This window comes from Triticum urartu, chromosome 7A (assembly GCF_056163025.1).
Source record: "Triticum urartu cultivar PI428250 chromosome 7A, HENAU_Tu73, whole genome shotgun sequence".
NCBI lineage: Eukaryota > Viridiplantae > Streptophyta > Magnoliopsida > Poales > Poaceae > Triticum > Triticum urartu.
Window position 1 is genome coordinate 31,191,529 of NC_141879.1, and position 9,930 is coordinate 31,201,458.

The window sequence follows — 9,930 nt, forward strand, 5'->3', positions numbered from 1 at the left end:
CCCCGTTGAAAACTTCAACTAGTTTGTCATCAATCACCAAAAAGGGGGAGATTGTAAGTGCATCTAGTGCCACCCCTAGTTGGTTTTGGAGTATTGACGACAAACCTAGTTGAGGGACTAATGTGTTTGTGAGAATTGCAGGATAACACAGGTAGAAGTCCCTCATTGATTCGGTTTTCCTACAAGAGATGACCCCTAAAAATGTATGAAGACATTGATGTCAAAGGTGGTATATGAAGATATTCACATTGAAGACTATGACAAGAGAAGACACCGCATGAATCCTATGGTGCTCGAAGACTTAGATCTTTCGTAGTTCTTTTTCTTCTGTGTTGAGTCATAGGAACCACCGTACTGTTAAGTGGGGTCCAAGAGAACCAGTCAGAATGACTGAAGTGATGCTTAAACAAAAACCTATGTCTTCGAGTGAAGACTATGAGAGCAAATCTTGTCCAGAGTCGGACAAGTCAGCTTTGCTTGTAGCCCAAGTAAAGTTGCCGTGTGAGTTTAAAATCTGACCGTTGGAACACGTGTCAGTTCCTTAGTGACCCAGGGTCATTTCGGAAAAATCAGGTCGGGTTGCCTAGTGGCTATAAATAGCCCACCCCCTACAACCATAAACGGTTGGCTGCTCAGATTCAGAGTACGGCTTTTGTCCTTTGAGAGCAATCCACCTCGAAGCCTTTGAGAGAGAATTCCTTGCGAGGATAAAGCCCTAACCACCCAGAGCCAAAGAGAATTAGGCATTACTTAAGTCTTCTTGTCTGAGTGATCTGAAGACTTATTACACTTGAGGACTGTGCATCCTCCAGCCGGTTAGGCATCGCATTCTGAGGATCCAAGAGACATTGTGGATTGCCGGTGAACAAAGTCTGTAAAGGTTTGGGAGTCTACCTTGAAGACTTACAACAGTGATTGGGCGAGGTCTGTGTGACCTTAGCTCAAGGGGAATACGGTGAGGACTGGGTGTCCTGAGCTGCGTGTTCAGGACTGTGTGTCCTTCGGTTTAAATACCTAGCCGCCCTAACCAGATGTACAGTTGTCACAGCAACTGGAACTGGTCCAACAAATCTTTGTCTTCAACGAGTCACTGGTTTCATCCTTCCCATCTCTTTACTTACTGTTACTCTGTGTGAAGTCATTGTATGTTTGCTCTATTTTTTGTCTTCACTGAGTGACTGTGTGATCCGTTTGGCTTCTTAATATCTTCCTGCCTGGTCCTTACTACCTAGCTACTGTTAGTCATTGTCCTTTCACTTCATTGAATACATGACTATGGTTTATCTAGTGTAGTCTAAGTTCCGCTGCATGGTAATAGGTTTATTTCTATCGTTTGTCTTCAAAACTTCCATGTTTTGAAGACTTTCATAAAAATCGCCTATTCACCCCCCCCCCCTCTAGTCGATATAACGCACTTTCAGTTAGTACATGGGCTGATAGGGTAAGTGGACACAATTGTACACCAAAAAAAATTAATGAGACATCCATCTCTGTTTTAAGTTTTAACCTGTTTTGCACATCAATCTTGGCAAGTATCACCCTCTTTTTCTATAAAAAAAGAGATACACATAAGTATCATTATTAATTGTATGCATTTGTGTGTATAAGCATAATATGAAGCAACAATTTGATCTTCCAATACGAGATTTGCTCAAATCTCGATGCACACTCTATATGCCCGGCGTAAGCTAGTGTAACAATACTTGAAAGACATGAAACATGCATCTTACGACTACATAATCAGTTGCACTTTCTTCGGACATAAAACAAAAAGAACATGAGTTGAGGAGGGTGATGAAGACAAGTACCTAGGGTAGGGACACGGACCTGACCGAAGAGTCCTACTCTAGGACACCCCTGGGAGAAATCACCTTTCAATCGACTTGAAGGCATCCCACTCGACAGGTTCAAGACACTCGACCAAGAAGCTATCACTCGACCATGAAGCCAACCACTCGACCGCCGGGAGATCTATAGTCACTCCGCAGGCAAACGTTCAGCTGTTAAGTAGTCTTTATGGTCATTATAGCTCTTTATTATGGTAACGCCCCACCTTAAATGTACCTTAAACCCTGCATTACTGGGGGCAGGAGGGAGCCGGCGAACTCTATATAAGCCACCCCCCTCCTCAGTAAGGAGGGTTCGCACCCCTGTAATCTATACACACATAATCCAGTTGACCGCCTCCGGGCTCCGAGACGTAGGGCTATTACTTCCTCCGAGAAGGGCCTTAACTCGTAAACCTCGCGTGTAACAACTTCCCAATAGCTAGGATCTCGCCTCTCCATACTCACCCTCCTACATCACTGTCAGAGTTAGAATCACGACAGTTGGCGCCCACCTTGGGGCCGGAATCTTAGCGCTTAGTTGGAGAAGTTGTGATCTTTCCCGATCCCTTTGATCATGTTGTCTTGCGGAGTTTTGGTGGAGGACCGCGAGATCCGTCTCGACGCGCTCACCTTCATCATCGACGACTCCGCCTGGCTTCAGGAGGCACCACTTGACATCGACGCGCTCCCCGTCCGCGGCGCGACGCATTTCCGCGCATGCGTTCGTGGCGTTCTCCTGTGGCAACCGTCGACCCAATATGGGTCGGCCCCCGTATCGTCTCCCCGCCCTGTCTCCCACCAGCGCAAGCGCTCCGGTCGGTCAAGACTTCAGCGGTGGGTGAGGCACGCCGTGGCCCGCCAATCGGCAGCCCCGCAAGTCGCGGCCATCGAGCCCGTCGAATCCCTCTACGGCCTGTTTGACCTGTCGACTGGCCCCGTGGAGACCGCATCCGAGTGCGACAGCAGCGATCCAGCGGCTGAGGTTCTGGCGGTCGATGGAACACACAGTCCCCCTTGTTTCCCTCGCACTGATGGAGGCGCGGGTGGGGGCGATCCGTCGCATCCCCACGACGAGTATCTCCCCGAACCTCTCACGTCATTGCAGCGAGAGGAGCTTCACCGCCGGAACATGGACGCGCTCCGCACTCCCATCGTCGGGGAGACCCCCGAGGCCCGGGCCTTGGAGGACGCGCGTTTGGCCAACTTGGCCGAGCGCACTCGACTGGAGAATCTCCAGCGAGCACTCGACGAGCAAGCGCGTCAGCGGGCTCCCGAGTCTAGTCGACGCCAGCTCTTCCCGCCGACGCAGGTATATCGAAGCCCAGTTCAGAATCTGGCCGCCGCGGCCCGTATAGCAGAATCGATTCAGCCCTCCCAGTCGGAGGCTGGCAGGGGCTTGTTACAGATCAGAGCATTGCTCCGGGCGGCGGGAGACCAGAATTCCACTGTCTCTCAGTCGCGGAATAGGATCCACAGTCGGTCTGTCGCAACAGATACAGTCGAGTCAGCTCACAGCCCGAGATCGCCCCCGAGGCGTGAGGGACGTGGTGGCCAGCATGATCAGTACAGAAGGAATGAGCAGTATAATCACCGATTCGACCGTGATGATCGACGTCGAGTGCCAACCCCTCCCCCGAGGAGTGGGTCATATGCGCCTCGACAGCAAGATGACAGACGCCCTCATAGAGTTGGGCAGAGGATTCCAGTCGACCCCAGAGACCCAGGCTTTGATGCGAGATCCATCCTCGTTCAAGGTTTGGTTGACAGGAACAGAGCTCATCGAGAAGGCCACAACAAAGATGCGCCTGCCAGCAGCAGAGTACGTGCTTCAGGGCCAGAGTGTTTCAGTCGAGCCATCAGAGCCGCAGTGATACCTCCCAATTTCAGGTTGGCGACTGGAATCGGCAAGTTCACCGGTGAATCTAAGCCTGACACCTGGCTCGAAGATTACCGAGTGGCTGTACAGATTGGCGGTGGCAATGACGAGGTGGCCATGAAGCATTTGCCTCTCATGTTAGAGGGCTCGGCCAGAGCATGGCTAAATCAGTTGGCACCCAGCAGCATTTACACTTGGGAGGACCTCTCCCGAGTGTTTATCACAACCTTTGAAGGAACATGCAAGCGACCTGCAGGCCTAACCGAGCTGCAGTCTTGCGTGCAGAAGCCGAATGAAACTCTGAGGGAATACATCCAGAGGTGGATCACGCTGCATCACTCGGTTGAGAACGTGCCGGACCATCAAGCGGTTTGTGTCTTCAAGGAAGGTGTTAAATACAGAGAGTTGAATCTGAAGTTCGGTCGAACTGGAGAGATGTCTCTGAATCGGATGATGGAGATTGCCACCAAGTATGCTAACGGAGAAGACGAAGATCGACTCCGGAGTGGCAAGCAGAAAACAATCGCCCAGGAAACTGGAGGCAATTCCGGTCGGAAGCAGAAGCGGAAGGCCGAGCCAGCCGCCCCTGGAGAGGCCCTGGCCGTAACCCAGGGAAACTTCAAGGGAAAACGCAAGGGCACCTGGAAGCCCAAAAAAGTCAAGGATCAAGACGGAAATGATGTTTTGGACCTTGTCGTTGCCGACGGTAACGGCATCCACGGATCTCGTCCTCCTCCTTGGAGGTATCATTATGGAGCCGCTTGCCCTTCCTATCCAACGGCGTGAGATCTCCGTCTGAAAACCTAAGATCGGGCAGTGCCAGATCGGGTGACGGCGGTGTTCTCAACATCGTTTTCCTCCTTGGGGGCGTCACCTGGGAGAATCCCGATGATGGATCCGATGGTCTTCACGATTGATGGTAGAGCTTGGGTTTGTGGTGCTGCCGACGGGTCCATTTTATTTCTTTTCTTTTTGCACTGTTTTTTCGGTGCTTTCCTCCTGTGAGGATTCTTGTAACACCTTCTTCTGATCAATGAATTTGGCAGTTCTCCTGCCAACATTCAAAAAAAAAAACTTTTCCTCTGAATGTTTTTCCATGATATTTTTCTCAAGATGATTATTCACTTAAGGTTTTCAAAGCAAAAAGAATCACTCAATTCCGAGTTTAGGCGAGGGGTCAGTAAAATCTAGAACCGGTCTAAAAAAACTGTGACAAACAGTGGTCTGAAACTCCGAATAGCAGAACATATTTGCAGTAGCAAAAAAGAATGCTCTTGATAACCTGATCAGCATCGATGACTACATTGCGATAGCAGCACATATTTGTACTTTGGTGTTGAACCGGGCAAGTACCAATAACGTAGATAGAATAGATGCAGACATAATAAAGATAGAGCATGGATGGGTCTATAACATAGATTGATAACCCCAATATGTACTACGGCATACAGGCATGCCCAGCTTTCTCTCCATCGCTGAGGAAATCAGTCATTGTCTTCTGACTCGGAATCATCATCATACTCAGAATCAGACGCATCATCGTCATCGGAGTCGACATACTCGATATAACCCTGCGTGGCTTGATCAGCATCAGGGGCACAAACAGTGATCTTGACATCTTCTTTGATCTTGGCCCACTGCGCCTTGGTCCATGCATTGATCTTTTTCCTCGCTTCAAGGTAGTCGTAGTCGACCTCAAAGTAGCCATGATTCTGAACCGACTCGCGGACCTTTTTCTGGTACTCCTCAAAGTCGTCGTCAATTCTCTTGAACAGCTCCAGATCGCTCTGGTGGCGCAGCCTCCTCTCGGCAATCTCCTCCGGAGTGTACAGCTCGGCCAGGTCGTCCAGGTAGTCAATGCTGGGGAGGTCGCCCCTCTTCAGGGACAAAATCAGCTTGACATCCTCCGCCGGCACCCGAAACATGGCCTTGTTGCCACCTGACAGAATCTTAGTCGACGCTGCTTCTGCTGTGGCATCACGGGCAATAGATCCATCGGCACTCTTCTTGGGGATGACGGCTGATAGCTTCCCCTCAACCAACATCTTGTCAATCTCTGCCTTGTTGGATTTAGAACGCTAGATCCAAATACCAGGAGCTACACGTACGTGCAAGGCTAACACCGAAGCACACCAGCAGGCTGCTTAATTGATTTCTTCTCAATTAATAGCACATGCACGTATCTTGCCGTAGACCTGCGTACGTGTACTTGACCTGGGCTGGCTAGCTTGATCGATGGGATCGGCGTACTTCGGCGTCGTTGGCGAAACACTTGCGAACGAAACAAACTGATCGATAGATCGCACGAGCCTTGCTCTTGCTTTGTATTGCTTTCGTTGTGGATAGGGGCTAGCTTAACCAAACCAAGTCGGCTTGTAAAACTAGTCCTAGTCGGACATGCATACACGCACTTGTAATTAACACGTACATGTATGGACTAATAGCGTCATGTTTAACTCTAGGGCACTGCTAGGCGACGGCGCACCGGCCTAAATTTGGGCCGGTCGCACCGCAGCCCCACGATGCGTGCGCCTCGGGCCGCACGATTCAGCGCTCCTCCCCCCGCATCATCCCCTCCTTCTTCCTCCTATCCGCCTTCTTCTCCCGCATCATCAATCGGAAAAAACGGAGCAACAGCCGGCTGTCGGGGAGAGAAAAGTTGCGGCGAGCGCCGGCGACCTTGCTGTATTCCCCTCGCCTAAGATGAGAGCGCCGCCGCACACGCAGGCTCGCCGCCATTGCAGACCCGCCATGGCTCCTAGGGCAGGCCATGGTATGGTCCTCAAGCTCCCGAAGCGGTGTGACTCGGCTGCGTCCAGGGATGCTGGAACCATCCAGTCCTGGTGCTGCGACCGACGAGCACCCAACCCCCGGCGACCGAAGGATTCAGAGAAAGCTTCAAGCATGAAAAAAGCTACAACCGGCATAGAAGAAAAAGCTTCAAACATGAAAAAAAAAGCTTCAAGCGGCATCAAGAAAAGATTCAACCGGTGTGAAAAAATGTTTCGATCGGAATGGGAAAAAGCTTCAGCCATGGCAGAAAAGCTTCAAGCATGGAAAAAAGCTTCAAGCGGCATCAAGAAAAGATTCAAGCGGCATCAAAAAAAGATTCAACCGGTGTGAAAAAATGTTTCGATCTGAATGGGAAAAAGCTTCAGCCATGGCAGAAAAGCTTCATCCGGTGTGGAAAAAAGCTTCAAGCGGCATCAAGAAAAGATTCAACCAGTGTGAAAAAATGTTTCGATCTGAATCGGAAAAAGCTTCAGCCATGGAAGAAAAGCTTCATCCGGTGTGGAAAAAAGCTTCAATCGATATGGAAAAAAGCTTCCACCATGAAGCTTTCGAAAAACGAGTATTGGTGAGAGCTACGGGGCGACGGCGAAAGCTGCAACGAGCGTTGAAGAGAGCTTCAAGTGGCTATGGAAAAAGCTTCAACAGTTGCAGCTCCGGCGCGGTCGGTTGCAACTCCGGCGTGGCCGGGTCCGGTGAGGCAGAGCTCCTATGGGGCGGATCCAAGCAGATCTGGCCGAGGGCCGCCGGATCGGCTGATTCCCGTGGTCGCGGCACCTTGGGAGGCCTGCAGGCAGTGATGGTAAACCATGGCTGCAGGGCCTGAGAAGGAAGCAGAGAAGGAACGAGGGAGATGAGTGGTAAAGAAGAGAAAAAAAGGAAGGAGAAGGATAAGAGGGATGTATGCGTGCGTGCCCTTTGACCGTGTGGCGCATGCATGGACGCGTGACCGGCCGAATGCTCGGCCGGTGCGCTGTTCCCAAACGTTTCCCTTAACTCTAACATGCCTCCCCTCTCCTTGACCCGAACGGATCGTAAGATCCTGCCTGCTCTTGTCCTGTGGACATCGAAAGATCGATCCGTCCCTCTGGCAGCTGCTCACCTTCCATGTAGCTGGATCTCGCGGCTGCCATCCTCACCGAAGCATGGTCGATCCCCCGCCTCCGTATACTTGGCAGCAGTGCACGACTTCATCATCCACTTTCCTGGCTCCTCAACTGCCATGGCCTTGATGACCGGAAGCGCAATCGCGATCTGTATAAAGAAGGGAAAGAGGAACCCTGGGCGAGCGACCCCTTCTTGCCTCACCCTGTCGGTATCGGACACGTTTCGCGCCCCGACTCGGCCGGAACTCGACGACACGCTAGGCTGGGCCCTGCTGCCCCTGCCTCCCCGTCTCCTCTTCTCCCCCGCCCCCTTCTTTATTTTTCTTTCACGTTCTTTCCAGTGAAAAAAGCTTGCTCTTTGTAAAAACATACTATTGTGTATTTAATTTTACAAAATCAGATGTTTGTATCTTTGATCAAGTTCGTAAAGAAATATTATAACAAATTAATAAATTACAAAAATATATTTCAAGAGAAAAGTAATAATACTGAATTGTTATTATAGTTATTGATGTTTTGCTCTATACATTTGGTAAAATAGAGAGGGGTGTGATTCAAAAAAATGCACCATATATTTGGTAAAAAACTATTTTCTTGACTGTTCCATTTTGAACTACTTAAAAATCTTGTCAATGTATGTACTTATTGAAAAAACATATCTAGCGTTTTGATCTATCTCTATAGATCTTGATGCTCAATATGTAAGCAGCTTCACCGAGGTCCTTCTTCGAAAAACTCCTTTCAAATACTCCATTATGCTTTGCGGAATAATTCTACATTATTTCCGATCAACAATATGTCATTTACATATACTTATCAGAAATGCTGTAGTGCTCCCACTCACTTTCTTGTAAATACAGACTTCATCGCAACTCTGTATAAAACTATATGCTTTGATCAACTTATCAAAGCGTATATTCCAACTCCGAGATGCTTACACCAGTCCATAGATGGATCGGTGGAGCTTTTATATTTTGTTAACACCTTTAGGATCGACAAAACCTTCTAGTCGCATCATATACAACTCTTCTTTAATAAATCCATTAAGGAATGCAGTTTTTTTTATCCATTTGCCGGATTTCATAAAATGCGGCAATTGCTAACATGATTCGGACAGACTTAAGCATAGATACGAGTGAAAAACTCTCATCGTAGTCAACACCTTGAACTTGTCGAAAACCTTTTGCGACAATTCTAGCTTTGTAGATAGTAACACTACTATCAGCGTCTGTCTTCCTCTTGAAGATCCATTTATTTTCTATGGCTTGCCGATCATCGGGCAAATCCATCAAAGTCCATACTTTGTTCTCATACATTGATCATATCTCAGATTTCATGGCCTCAAACCATTTCGCAGAATCTGGGCTCATCATCGCTTCCTCATAGTTCGTAGGTTCGCCATGGTTAAGTAACATGACCTTCAGAACAGGATTACCGTACCACTCTGGTGCGGATCTCACTCTGGTTTACCTACGAGATTCGGTAGTAACTTGATCTGAAGTTATATGATCATCATCATTAGCTTCCTCACTAATTGGTGTAGGTGTCACAGAAACTGGTTCCTGTGATATACTACTTTCCAACAAGTGAGCAGGTACAGTTACCTCATCAAGTTCTACTTTCCTCCCACTCACTTCTTTCGAGAGAAACTCCTTCTCTAGAAAGGATCCATTCTTAGCAACGAATGTTTTTTGCCTTCGGATCTGTGATAGAAGGTGTACCCAACAATCTCCTTTGGGTATCCTATGAAGACATATTTCTCCGATTTGGGTTTGAGCTTATCGGGATGAAACTTTTTCATATAAGCATCATAGTCCCAAACTTTAAGAAACGACAACTTTGGTTTCTTGCCAAAACACAGTTCAGATTGTGTCGTCTCAACGGACTTAGATGGTGCCCTTTTTAACGTGAATGTAGCTGTCTTTAATGTATAACCCTAAAACGATAGTGGTAAATCGGTAAGAAACATCATAGATTGTACTATATCCAACAAAGTACAGTTATGCTGTGGTGTTTCAGGTGGCATGAATTTGTGAAACTATTCCACATTGTTTCAAATGAAGACCAAACTCGTAACTCAAATATTTGTCTCCACGATCAGATCGTAGAAACCTTATTTTCTTGTCACGGTGATTTTCCACTTCACTCTGAAATTCTTTGATCTTTTCAAATGTTTCATCAAGTAGATATATCCATATCTGCTCAAATCATCTATGAAGGTCAGAAAATAACGATACCGACCGCGAGCCTTAACACTCACCGGATCGCATACATCAGTATGTATTATTTCCAATAAGTCAGTTGCTCGCTCCATTGTTCCGGAGAACGG